General features: G+C 39.4%; 1 protein-coding gene across 5 annotated transcripts in view; it reads left to right on the top strand.

The window, feature by feature from the left end:
* The window catches only part of KLHL29 (kelch like family member 29), a 416,272-nt gene that overhangs the window by 325,251 nt on the left and 78,753 nt on the right, over nucleotides 1–12,268 (top strand). The gene's annotated exons all lie outside the window — the stretch shown is intronic.

Genomic DNA, 12,268 nt, shown 5'->3' with positions numbered 1-12,268 from the left:
CCTAATCAGCTGCCAGCATATGCCTGGTGTCCTTCATGCCAGTGGCTCCAGTGCCAGGTGCTCCCTGTCCACTGGGAGAGGTGTGGGCAGCCCTCAGCAATCTCTGCCTTTCAGTGGATGAGAGTCAAACCAGATGGATCAAAGGAGCTGAAAAATGTGGATGGCTAATCGAAGATAATCAGCTAGCCTTCCTTTGTACTTAATAGAGAGAGATGGACAATCCTGGGGGAAACCCAGCTGTGCTGAAACAGATGTCCAAGGAAGCGAGAAGACTCTCCCTCTGGAGATGCCTGTGGAAGGAGCCTGGATAACGAAGTTAAGGCTAAATGGCTTTTACACAGCTAAATGTAGATTTGATTAATTTCAGCCCAAAATATGTACCCTGTGTAAATGTACGCAAGTGTGTTTATCACAATTCAACTTTAATAAGCAGCATTTTGAGGAGTGCTCTCCTGTCCTCTACCTGAGGGACCGGTGAGTGCAAGGAAAGCAATCGCATCCTCAGCCGTCTCCTGCAAAGCTAGCAGAGGTGGACTGAAACAACTGTCAAAGCTGACACATCAAAGATCTTTCTAGCATTTCCCAACCTTGAGAAAAAGCAACCTGCTCAGATGTTTTCCTTAAATATTTTGTAGATTTTCCAAGAATGCCCCACTTCTATTAAAAAAAAAAAAAAGAATAAAGATTTTAATAAAGATAGCTCAGTTATTTTTCTGTCACTCAAGGACAGCTGTGATTCTTCTTATTAAAAACATTGATCCGCATGTGATACCGTTAATACTGGGAAATAAGGCTGGGTTAACAATATATATTGCCAGTGCATGTGTATCATATATGTGAAGTTATAAACTTAAAAATAGGTATACAAAATAAATGCTTCAACTTGAAATTGGTGAAAGGGCAAGAGTTGTGTTACTTTCCAGTCTAGTAGAAATGAATAGGTGTGTACAGTACATTGTTCTCCTTTGATGGTTTTTAAGACATGAAAAGCAATTTGAAGTGTAGTCTTGCTTTAATGCCGTTTAGAATCCTCCCACAGTAATGGCAGCACCTTTTGTGTGCGTGAGAGTGTCTACATAAAGTGTTTCTGAAAAAGAAACTTAGTTCAGTTCCGGTTTAAAATGTTTTGTTGTATTGCCACTATTCATGCACCCTCTAAATTTTGTATAGTTCCATGAAAAAAATACATTCAAGGTTTATTGTTGAAGTTTCTACCAACCCGTCATGGCCAGCCCTTCGCGACATGTGGTGCTTTGCTTTAAGACGCCAGAAGCGTGATTTAGAGCCGCTTGAGTTAAAGGAGACCTAAGTTGATGGGGCAAACCATGCTGTACTGTGCCAGGAGGACTTTGTTGTCACAGGTCCAAGTGCAGGCTAGTTATACATCCAAGCCATTGGGACCGCTGGAAGTCCTTCCTAGAGGGATGAGCTATAAGTTTTAAGCACAGCACCACCAGACCAGCCTGCGTTTGGTCCTGAGCTAGCGATGCCCGCATATCACCATGGTCTGTTGCGCTGTTTTTCTGTCATGCCCTGGGTTCTTTCGACACCCAGCGCTGCTACCCTGCGCTCCCTTTTATGGTCTGGAGGTACCTGACAAGGTGATGCAGGCATAAGCTTTTGGGCTCAGGAGTATCACATCATTCAGAATATAAACCACATCAATCTATGAGGAGGTGAGGGGCCAGTTTGCTTCATGAACTCAGTACTTTGATTAATCTATTCAAATATTAACATGCCTGGGGAGGTAGACCAAAATATCCTCTGGATACATAAATATTCATATACTAACAGCTGCCACAGCTGCATAGTTATAGTTCTGTTTTCATGGGAGGAAGAAAGTCTCTTTGAGGAAGGTCCAATGTAGCAGAGGGTTTCTCTCTTCATACCTGTCACTTAGGAAGTTGTGAAACTTTTAAAAATCTTTTATACCTGCATTATTTTAGAGTTCGTCTGGTCTGTGAGGATTTAACTCCAGCATAACAGCTATTAACATTCCTGGATCACTTCTAGAATGTGTATGTGAGGTAGTATGTGTTTTTCACAACATGAAACAACCTCTTTGATCATTTCCAGGCCGATTTCTGCCACTGGCACAGTCCTGAAACAACCCTACTTTGCACAGTTAATAGTATCAGATTTTCATCATGGTCTTGACTTCTACCTTAGGCACTTAAGAACATGCCTTCCGTTTTCTGTGGTTGGCACAGCCCCTTGAAACTCCAGGTCCTTTCTTTTTCTTTTCATTTTTTATTTTCTTGCTTTGCAATCTTACTTTATTTATCATTATCCCACTCCAAGATATCTTTCACTAGGTTTGCTCCTATCTTCACTCCTCTGAATTTTGCTTATAACTCTACTTGACCCTCTTCTTCAGCAGCCTTGTTTGACAGTAGATTCCATACAAGTCTACGGCACCTGGCTTGAAAAATAGGACCAGTTCAGCATACTGGAAATCTCTGTTGCTTTCTAATTTTTGGCATGGAGAAGACAATGTTTCAGTGCCCCACCAAATGTGGGAGTGTACAGCAACCATATTCTCTTTTTGCTTTCAAAAAGGACTTGAAAAAGATTGTTCAAGTCAAACCAAGTCATTTATTGAATATCTTTTTCCCTTCTAGAAGCTCTGTGCGATACTCCACAGTTGTTTTTAAAGAGTTACATTCATTGTTCTTATTTATAGATTGAGTACTAAAGACCGTGAAAGAACTGGTCTGGGCTACTTTTTGGGTCCATCAACTACGGAGGAAAAAACCATAAGAATAGCTGGAGTTCGCACTTCCAGTTCTGAACTCTGACTTCTTTTTCTTAAACCAGTACTAAAGATTGGTGTTAAAATGATGTAAAATTTGTGTGATTATGACAAGAATTGTATAGCCCCTACAAAAGGGGATGTCTTATTTCTATGTGAAGTTGTCGTTGCAGTCTGTTCCCTGCAGAACAAGTGGAGATTTAAAGCTCTGATGAATGGCTGTTTTACAGAGTAGGCACTTTCCTTCCAGCTTTAGCTTTTTAGCATTTGACATCACTGAGATTAGTCAAAAGCAGCTTGACCCTATTATTTCAGGAGAAATCATTGTTTTTCTTTATGACAAATTATGCATAGGTTAAATTTTCAAGAGATGTTAAGTCCCAGGCTCAAAAGTTACTTGGGAATTTTGCAAAATTTAATCTGAATCACCTGGGTTTTTTCATTTCTTAGAGTTCTTGCTCATAAAGACCCCAGAGCTGATGCTTCATCTTCAGTTTTATTTTGCACTCAAAGCATTATGTATTTTTTTAAAAAAAGTTGCAGCCTACCCAAATTGCACTTCAGTCTAGCAATTTAATGTCCTTAGTAATGTACCAAATTATCTTAATCACATTCTTCGGTGATATATTACTACCTTTAAAAAATACTGCTAGGAGAAAATCAGAAGTGTACAAGAGGGAGTTGAAGAATAAAGATGTAACAGTTAAAGGAGAAAAGGAAAACTAAACAAAATCCAAGACGTAAGTTAAGCTGACTAGAAAATTAACATCAAAAGGTGTTGGAAATCAAGAGGTGTGCTCCTTTGATGGTATTGCAAGCGTGTGTCTTTATAACTGTACTTAGTGGGAACCAAGTTCTGTTCGGTGTGTTGGTTAGAGCTGGTGAACACTTGCTGTCACCCGCTAGGACTTTGCATCAGTTTAACTCTACCAGTTACTGTGCAGATGTGAGTTAGTTAAAGCAAACTCTGATTATAGATAAACAGCTACTGCCTGATGTAGTGTTGACAATGTCTTCACTGAAATAAATTATCCTTGAAACTATTTTTTGCTGTAGGACACTGTTTCAATCAGGTTTTTTCCAAATCACACTAATTAGAAAAGTCATTTAACCATCATTAACAAGGTACATATTTCCAGAATTTGTTACGAGAGATGTTGTTGCTTCAAAATTTTTTTTATATTTGTTATCCAGTTTAATAAAATTTAAATAGCAAGTAGATATGATAGTTCATTAAGATGTAAAATGGTCAAATACTCTATTTTCATTTTAGAATGTCATGCTTTTAATTACGTTTTTGCTATTTAGTACCAGAGAAATGTCTTATTTTCTAGGTCAATGTTTCATATTTGTGTTATGATTAAAAGAGTTTGACATTTTGAGTAAAAATATACTAATTTGTTGTATTAATTAAAAATAATGACCTAGAAAAATGCTTCCAAACTAACCTAAAGACGTCAGCACAGTGAGACATGACAGTTGTGCCATATTGTCGCTATTAATGACATTTTATGAAGCGATGTTAAAATGTGCGTACAAATGGAAAAAATAAAATTAAGAACATTTTTCATTTTTAAAACCCTGTGTATGAAATCTTCAGTCCACAGAAAGGGTCACCGATACTTGTAAAGACAAAATCAACTTTTGAAATATTGACATTTCCTGTGAAATGTAAAGGGCAGCTTTTGCACAGGTAGATATTTGTTCTTTTTAAATACATGTTAGCCTTCTGCTGCCGGAGCAGGTAGAGGGCAAGGATAGGAGAGGTGAAATCCCAAAGCCTTTGAAGTTTTGCCATAGATTTATAATGAATTTGTTCCCAGGGTTGTTCATTTGTACATATAAAGTGCTAATACCATATAGTTAATTAGAAGCACTGCAGTTTTCATAAATATGTATATGAAATATGAAAATTAATGGTCTAGAGAAATGAGAAATAAAAAATGGAATTATAATAATTATCTCTCCTGAACCAGTTAAGACACACACTAGTTACAGACTGCAGGTTCTACTCTGTGTCGTAGGGCAAAACATCACTGAAGACAAAGTAAATAATCACCAACTCTTGTGTTCCTGAAGAATGCAAAATAAAAATTAAAAAGACTACAGACAATAAATGGTGGTTATTTAATTTCCAGTTCTGTATGTCCCTTTTGGGAGATCTCATCACTGAGTTTAAGGCTGCAAGAAAGCATCTGCCCTTTGGAAGGACCTCATACAGGACCCTCTTCTGCAAATTAGTAGTAAGCCCTCTTTTAGTGTGTCACGGATCAGTAAAACAGCTTGTGGATGGACATCTATTTCCATTTTAAATTTGGCACCCTAGATTATACTCTAGTTTAAGCCCAGGAAACAAATCAATGGGAATACTAATGTGACTTTCCCTAAGTCCTGTGTACCAAAGAAAGTTTCTACATCGTCTATGTCAGTGCGTTTCTGATTTTCACTGTGAGACGGACAAATCAATTCCCATCAAGAATCTTCTATCTAAATTAGATCCTGTTATTTTCAGTTTACCTAAAGCTATAGCATGTCTCATCTCAAGAACTGCATGGTTTCAACAACGTCTTTCAAAGATATATGTCAGCCCTCAACGTTTCTTACTTTTCACTGTCTTTAACGCTCAGATTCAAAGCTGGAAACAGTTAATGTTTTACTTAGTATATGGCTTTTCAGAACAGTGCAAGTGGTTTTATGGACCCCTATCATCCTGCAGGCTACCATTGGGGAGCTATTGGTCTAGATATTTCGGTCATTAGCAAGAGAAGCTGCTAGTACCTTAAATTAAAATAGATCTTTGATTTCCTGCTAAGACCTCTAGAAAAGAAATTTACTTCAATTCTTTCGTAAAACTTTACAACTTTGTCTTCCCAGTGCAAGCTGGAGCCCTGGTGAGGTTGTCATTTGAACTGAAGCTGTATTGCAGCCTCTTTTGTTCTCTCCTTGCCTTAGATGCCTGCTTGCTGCCTGCTGGCTTGCAGGAGCGAGAGGGATGACTTGTGGTGACAGCTGTAAAGTTGTGGATGGGAGCAGAGAGAGGAAAAAAGCCCTTGTTCGGTTAGGAGGGGCTTTATATCTCTCTGTTTCCATAACTACACAGAAGGAGAAAAACATGCTTCTTTCATGCTTGTCTAGATTCAAAATTGCCTGTTGTCATCTTTTCATAGGTTCAGCACCTTTGCGGGTTGGTCTTAGTAGCATTTTCGGATTATGAAATGATTGTGAAATTTGTATATTGCCTTCACAGTTGAAATTTTTACTTAATCACCGTGTTTTCTGAGGTGTCCCTTTGTTTTCGTTTGTATTTGAAATGTTTTAGCCAAGTCTTATCAACCATCTTCATTGTGTGAAAGCCATTCAGCTCTCAAAATAGTCTTTATAAGCTTGCTTAATTCTTAGAGAGCCCAGTAATTTTAATGCTCATTAATAAATCTTTGTCCTTTAATCTCAACAGGCGTCTTAAAAGTGTCTTTTTTTATTATTCTGAGTTTGGTAAGGCAACTACTTAAACACTTCCCAGTAACTTGTTCCTCCCTGAATATAAACATTTGCAGTTAAATGGTTTCTTACATTATCGGCCAGTGACAGCTCATATTCTCTTGCCATACTGTACAAACTAACTATTCGTGCAGCATGGATACTAGGAAGTGACTTTGCTAGGATTTATACAGAAATACTTAACAGTAACAAGTAAGGTATTGACCTTACAAAATGTTTGTTTAAAAATCAAGATTTAAAAAAATAAGGTTTACTCTGTTAGGGGGAAATGTGAGTTGGGCAGAAGTGAGGAGGACATTTTACAAAACATTTCCTGAACAGCTACAACACTGTTAAACTGGGAAAATTTTACAGTGCTTAGAAAAGAAGGAAGAAAATAAATTATAAAGCCTTTCACATTGTTAGGACGGGTATAATCTAGAGATTTGAAAATGTGATAAGTAGGGAGATGATAAAAGAAAATCTCACACAATTTATGGCTTTTTTAACATATGATACCATGTTCCTAAAGCTCAAAACCACACAGAAGTTAGGGGGCTCTTTCTCTGAGACCAAGCTGCCTCCCCAACCATTCCTTCCGGCTCCCTCCTCCCACTTTCCCCTGCTACCACTGCCAGTTTTTCTGCCTTCAGATGTCTCTGCAATCATGCCCACAAAAAATAGCTTATTTATAATTTTTTCCAAACCTGTTGTCATTTACAATTATAAGGGAAGTTACTAGCCTTGTATTTATTGTTCTTATTTCTTCTTTAACCATGAGTGGACCTGAGGGCAGCCCCCGACATGCTGAAGCTGTAAAGCAGGGAACCAGTTGTTGAAGAAGAGTTGTTGGGTTGCAGAATAGCCCAAGGGAGGTCCTAGAGTTCACAGAATCACAGAATCCCAGGTTGGAAGGGACCTCAGGGATCATCTAGTCCAACCTTTCTAGGAAGAGCGCAGTATAGACAAGATAGCCCAGCACCCTGTCCAGACAACTCTTGAAGGTGTCCAACGTGACTGAGTCAACCACTTCCCTGGGCAGATTATTCCAATGGTGACTGTCCTCGCTGTGAAAAATTTCCCTCTGGTGTCCAATCGGAATCTCCCCAAGAGCAACTTGTGTCCATTCCCCCTTGTCCTCTCCATGTGACTCCGTGTAAAAAGGGAGTCTCCATCTTCTTTGTAGCTATCCCTGAAGTACTGGTACACGGTGATGAGATTCTTTTATTTTACATTAGTTGATTACACTTGTCTATTCTAATAGTGTAGTGAATCACTGGGTCTCACTGTGGAGACACAGTCTGTACCAGAAGAACAGTTCTTTACCATATGAGATGCCCACTGGACCAAGAGATGCTGGCACATGCAGTTGTGCATATCCCATACGTAACATTTGCCTGGTACTAAGCCATCCACTAAGTGTATAGGCCTAAATACTTCAATTTAGTACTTTATTATTTTAAAATGATGTATAATATCTTCTGAAAGGGCAATATTTCAATGCCAAAGATTACAGTTAGGTTTATTTACTTTCATTAGGCATCACATAATGTAGTATGTGAATGCTGGAAAATCACTGTGTTGCCACTGGTCAGTAAAGATGGTTTTATTTCAAAGAATTGTGTTGATTACACTTATGTACATTTTAAGAAAAGATTAAGTCCTGCCCCTGTTGAAACTGGGCAGCACCGCCTTTGTTTAAGTGTGCAGAGGAACCCCCCTGCCTTGCTAATTAATGTACGTTAAGTGCTTTGAAGTCTTTGATTGTCAGGTGTTATACCTTACAGGTTTTTGGTTTTTTGGTTGGGTTTTTTTTTTCCCCCACTATAATACATGCAGTTTGTCCTGGATGCATCACTGATTTATTTTCAGAAACCTGTCTTTTCTTACCTTCTTATTTTGGAAAGCAAGCGTTTTGTTTGCCGCTGTACGTATGCACACGCCTGTGACTGATTGCTGTTAATAGACAACTCAGAGCTTTTGTTCTTACACCACCAAAACTGGTCAGCGTTTGACTATGGCTGACATGTCGGGGAGCCTGTTGATTACACTATCGGTTTCACAGATGGGTGCTTCTTGTTCAAAGCCTTCAAAACTGGGAAACGTTTAGCTAATGCCTTGCACTACATAAAGAGATCAAAAAGGTCTAAAAGCTGTCTGCTAGTCTTCTGCTACAAACAATTAGGATAATACTGAATCCATCCCAGATCACGTAGTAATAAATATTTTAGCCTTCCCTTAAGTGTGTATTGATATTCAGGGCTGCCTGCAAGTAAATAAAACAATCAGAACTAAATTTCTCTTTGAATCTGGGCTGTTCTGCGTTTCCTGCACTCACATATTCTTTTTTCCTTCTCTTTCTGCCTGTCTCTCTCTCATTTTGTCTCCAGAGAAAATTATTTTCTGCCTGGAAATCAAGTTACAGTGCTAACTGAAATAGTGGCATGTTATATATGGAACAGGGGGCCAGGCTGGCAATTTGCTGGGATCCCCTAGGGTTTGTTTGCCTTGGCCAATATAGAACAGGCTGCAGACAACTTTGTATTTAATCAGGGGTGAATCCTGAAAAAAATAAAAAAACAACAGCAGATCCTGATATAAGAAGCTGCATCTTTATCTCAACATCTCAGTGGGTATTTTTGTATGGGATCCTTTGGTCTTGCTGCTTGTCCCTGCGTGGATCACAGCCTGTGTTGGAAAACTAAAGAGATCGGATTGTCTCCATATTTTTTTCTCATTCTTTCTGTGCATCCATATATGTAATGTAAATGCAGTTCATTTTCAACACCAGTCACATACGCTCACTGTGCATTTGTAACCCTGTATGATTATAAATTAGCAGGCATGTATACCATAGAAGACTTTACCTTATAAATCAAAGCAGAAAAGGCATTCTAGCCCCCAAACTCCCTTTTTAATGATTTTTATGCATAGCTGTGATACCAAAAACTCTCCAAAGTTGCATTTAAAGTAGATTTTCCAGTAGTGAGGGGTGTGGCTAATCTCTGAATATAGTCAGAAAATATGTTAAAATAGTTCTACGGCCTAACATAGGGAAATTTCAACTCTGAAATGTGTGAAGGCATCTTTGAGGTACCTCCTAATGTCAGTTCTAGTGATGATAATAGCCTGAAAATTGTTTTCAAAACAAGATACTGTGACTTCCCTGAGTTTTTAATATATTTAGAAAGGCTCCATTTACACATGGAGTTGTCTTCCTCAAGTGAGTAATCACTGCAGCTGACTTGTTGATCCTTTCTCATCATAATAAGGTGAGAAGAATTTGTCTATGTGAACAATGGAATATTGTTTAGTGCAATGGGGCAACTCATTTCCAACAATGCTTTGAGCAGAATTATCATATACAGCCACATATGTGTGGTTCAGTATGGGATTTAAAAATATTTTGCCACTCTCCAGCATCTGTTACTGTTTTCTTAGCAGCACAGGTGTGTAACAGTGTCAACAAGACTAAGATCTAGACAGGTTGGTCTGCACTACAAAGTCCTACTGCCATAGCTGTATCAGCTCAGAATATGACAACTTCACACCTTGCATTTCACATTGCTGTGCTGACAAAACCCAGCAGAAGACAACTCTCATTGCCTTTTGTTCAGAGGTTGGTGTAACTGCGCCAGCAGTGATACCTCTCCATCAGCATATGCTTCATCTTCCCTCAGGAGTGTAGCTGGGTAGCAAAGACTCTGTACGGCACGGCCTCGCTGAGCCTGTGCTTTGGGGTCAGCTTTTCTCCGTTCATTTTATCTGGCTTAAGGATTTATGAAAGCAAAATGTTCAGGAGATGGCCACAAGTAGTCAAGCATTGTCAGATGCCTTTGGAACAGGATGGCATCCTGTGGAACCTCCATAATCAACACAGACTGGGAGAGGAGGGCTGGACGCACCAGTATCATACAGCCAGCATTTAGCACCTCCATCCCAAGCCATTAGCAGCCTTGGCACTTCACAGTACAGAGTGAGAGAGTTCCTCCATTTGTCTGCCTCCCCCATCTTACTGATAAAGGATCCTTGTATAGGCGAGTGCCAGCTTTCTTACGCCCCCTTCTCCTTCTGCTCTTGATGAAGAAGTTCAACTGGAATTGAGATCCAAAAGGAAAAAGTGAAAGTATTTATCTGCAAGAGATTAATTCTCACCTTCTGTGCAAAAAAAAAAAAAAAAACCACAAAACTCCAGGCTCAGCTAAATATCTAATCTCCCTTGGTAATCTGTGGGGAGAGACACCTGTGGTAGTTCATCCTACCTGGCCTAGCATGCAGAAGGGGCTGGGTTGCACATGAGACATGTTTCTGTCTCTATTTGACTACAGAGGCAGTCCAGATAACCAGATGTTTAATTTTGAGGGTCCAGGAAGGAAGCTTAAGATCACAAGGTAGTATCTGAGACATCCTCATCTGTTAATGATTCCCACAAGGCTTGGCTGATTCCCCTTTTTTTTAATTAATATTTCGTTTCAGGCCAAAAGGGAATAAGGGACCTATTTCTTGTCCTCAGTCCCAAGGAGGAAGCTGTTCTCCAGAGGTGTGTACTTGTCTTCACACCACATGGAAGCTGCCATCATCGATAGTGTATTTGTCAACTGGGAAACAACTGACCCATTGCCTGATAATCATGGGTGGTCCTGAGGGATAATGTTCAGTGGTAGTTGCTCTGCAGTGTCAGGATGTCCCAGGGGAGTGGAGAATGGCGTCAGTCACTGCAACGCCAAGTGTGTCGGCATGACTTCATCAGGCCGGCCTAATGAGGCAACGAGGCATTCAGTTGTTATCTCTCTGTGCGGCTGCTTCAAGCTACGTATCAACAGCCCAAGGGTAGATGGAGCAGTTTATTGTGACACTCCCCAGGCTTTGGGGCTCTCTGTGTGTCGGTGGGCCTAGCAGTGAGGAGAAAGAGAGACTTGTTAAAATTGGCAAAAAGTCAATTGTGTGACAATGTGTGATTCAATAGGACAGGCTCGCCATGGTACACACTTTCCTGTCGCTCGTGACGCCTATTCAACTGCTAGGTCTTCTGCTTCATAATCAAATTTCTTGTAGCTACACACGCTCTACCACTGTCTATCAAAATAAGCAAGTGTGTGCAGTGCTGGCACTTAATGGTTAAAATGTTTGTTTTACGTAACTAGAGCATAACCTTGGAAATTAATCTCCTTACTTACTAAGGCAAGAAAGTAATTGGATTTTCCTTCTGTTAACTTTTCTTGGCTTTCCCACATTTTCTGTCCCAATCATGAAAGCATGAGGCTGTCTGGGCAAGCACTGGTCTTTTGCATGTTCTTCAAAAGAATAATTAGTGATGTTTCATCAATTAGCCTTTTCAGTTTTATAACAGGTTAGTTTTTCCAAGCAAATTTTAAAAAACACTACTTGTAAAAAGTGTTCTTCCATATTTCACAGCTCATTATATTTTAGCTCTTGCTGCCCCGTTTAAAGCCTTATCTACTAGAATGTAAGTAAAGAGTTCTTTATTGAAAGTGGAAGGAAACCTGAAAGCTTCCATTGTGCTACAGGAATGTGCATTAGAGAGGATCTTTGAGTGGGTATCCAGCCTCCACTGTGCTTGAAATACGGAATAAATAAACTTGGGGAATAAGTTCCTTTTTCATTTTTATTTCTGATCATAAGTAATTTTTAAAAAAATCACTATAAAATTTCTGTAGCCTTTATTCGATTTACACAATTACACAGTTATTCTTGGTCCTACATTTAATCTAAGCCTTATGGGCTCTTCAGTTTAATTTGTAATTTGTCCATTAATTAAGAGGGAGAAAATGTAGTGTGATGGGTGGGGCTGGGGAGCAGGAATCAAAGCTTCTGAGTTCTTTCTGGCTCTGTTCCTGACCTGAGGAAAGTCACTTGCACCTTCTGGCCGCTATTGTCTCCGGGACTCTCAATATAGTTATGTTTAAATGCCCCCAAGCAATGATATGAAGGCTGATAATGGCAAGATAGAAAGCGCTTCCTTTCACAAGCTCCGTAGTTCAGTTGCAGGTTTCAGGTCAAGTTCCCTTTAGGTTCAAC

This window comes from Phalacrocorax aristotelis, chromosome 3 (assembly GCF_949628215.1).
Source record: "Phalacrocorax aristotelis chromosome 3, bGulAri2.1, whole genome shotgun sequence".
Lineage (NCBI taxonomy): Eukaryota > Metazoa > Chordata > Aves > Suliformes > Phalacrocoracidae > Phalacrocorax > Phalacrocorax aristotelis.
This window is presented reverse-complemented; position numbering and strand designations above follow the sequence as displayed.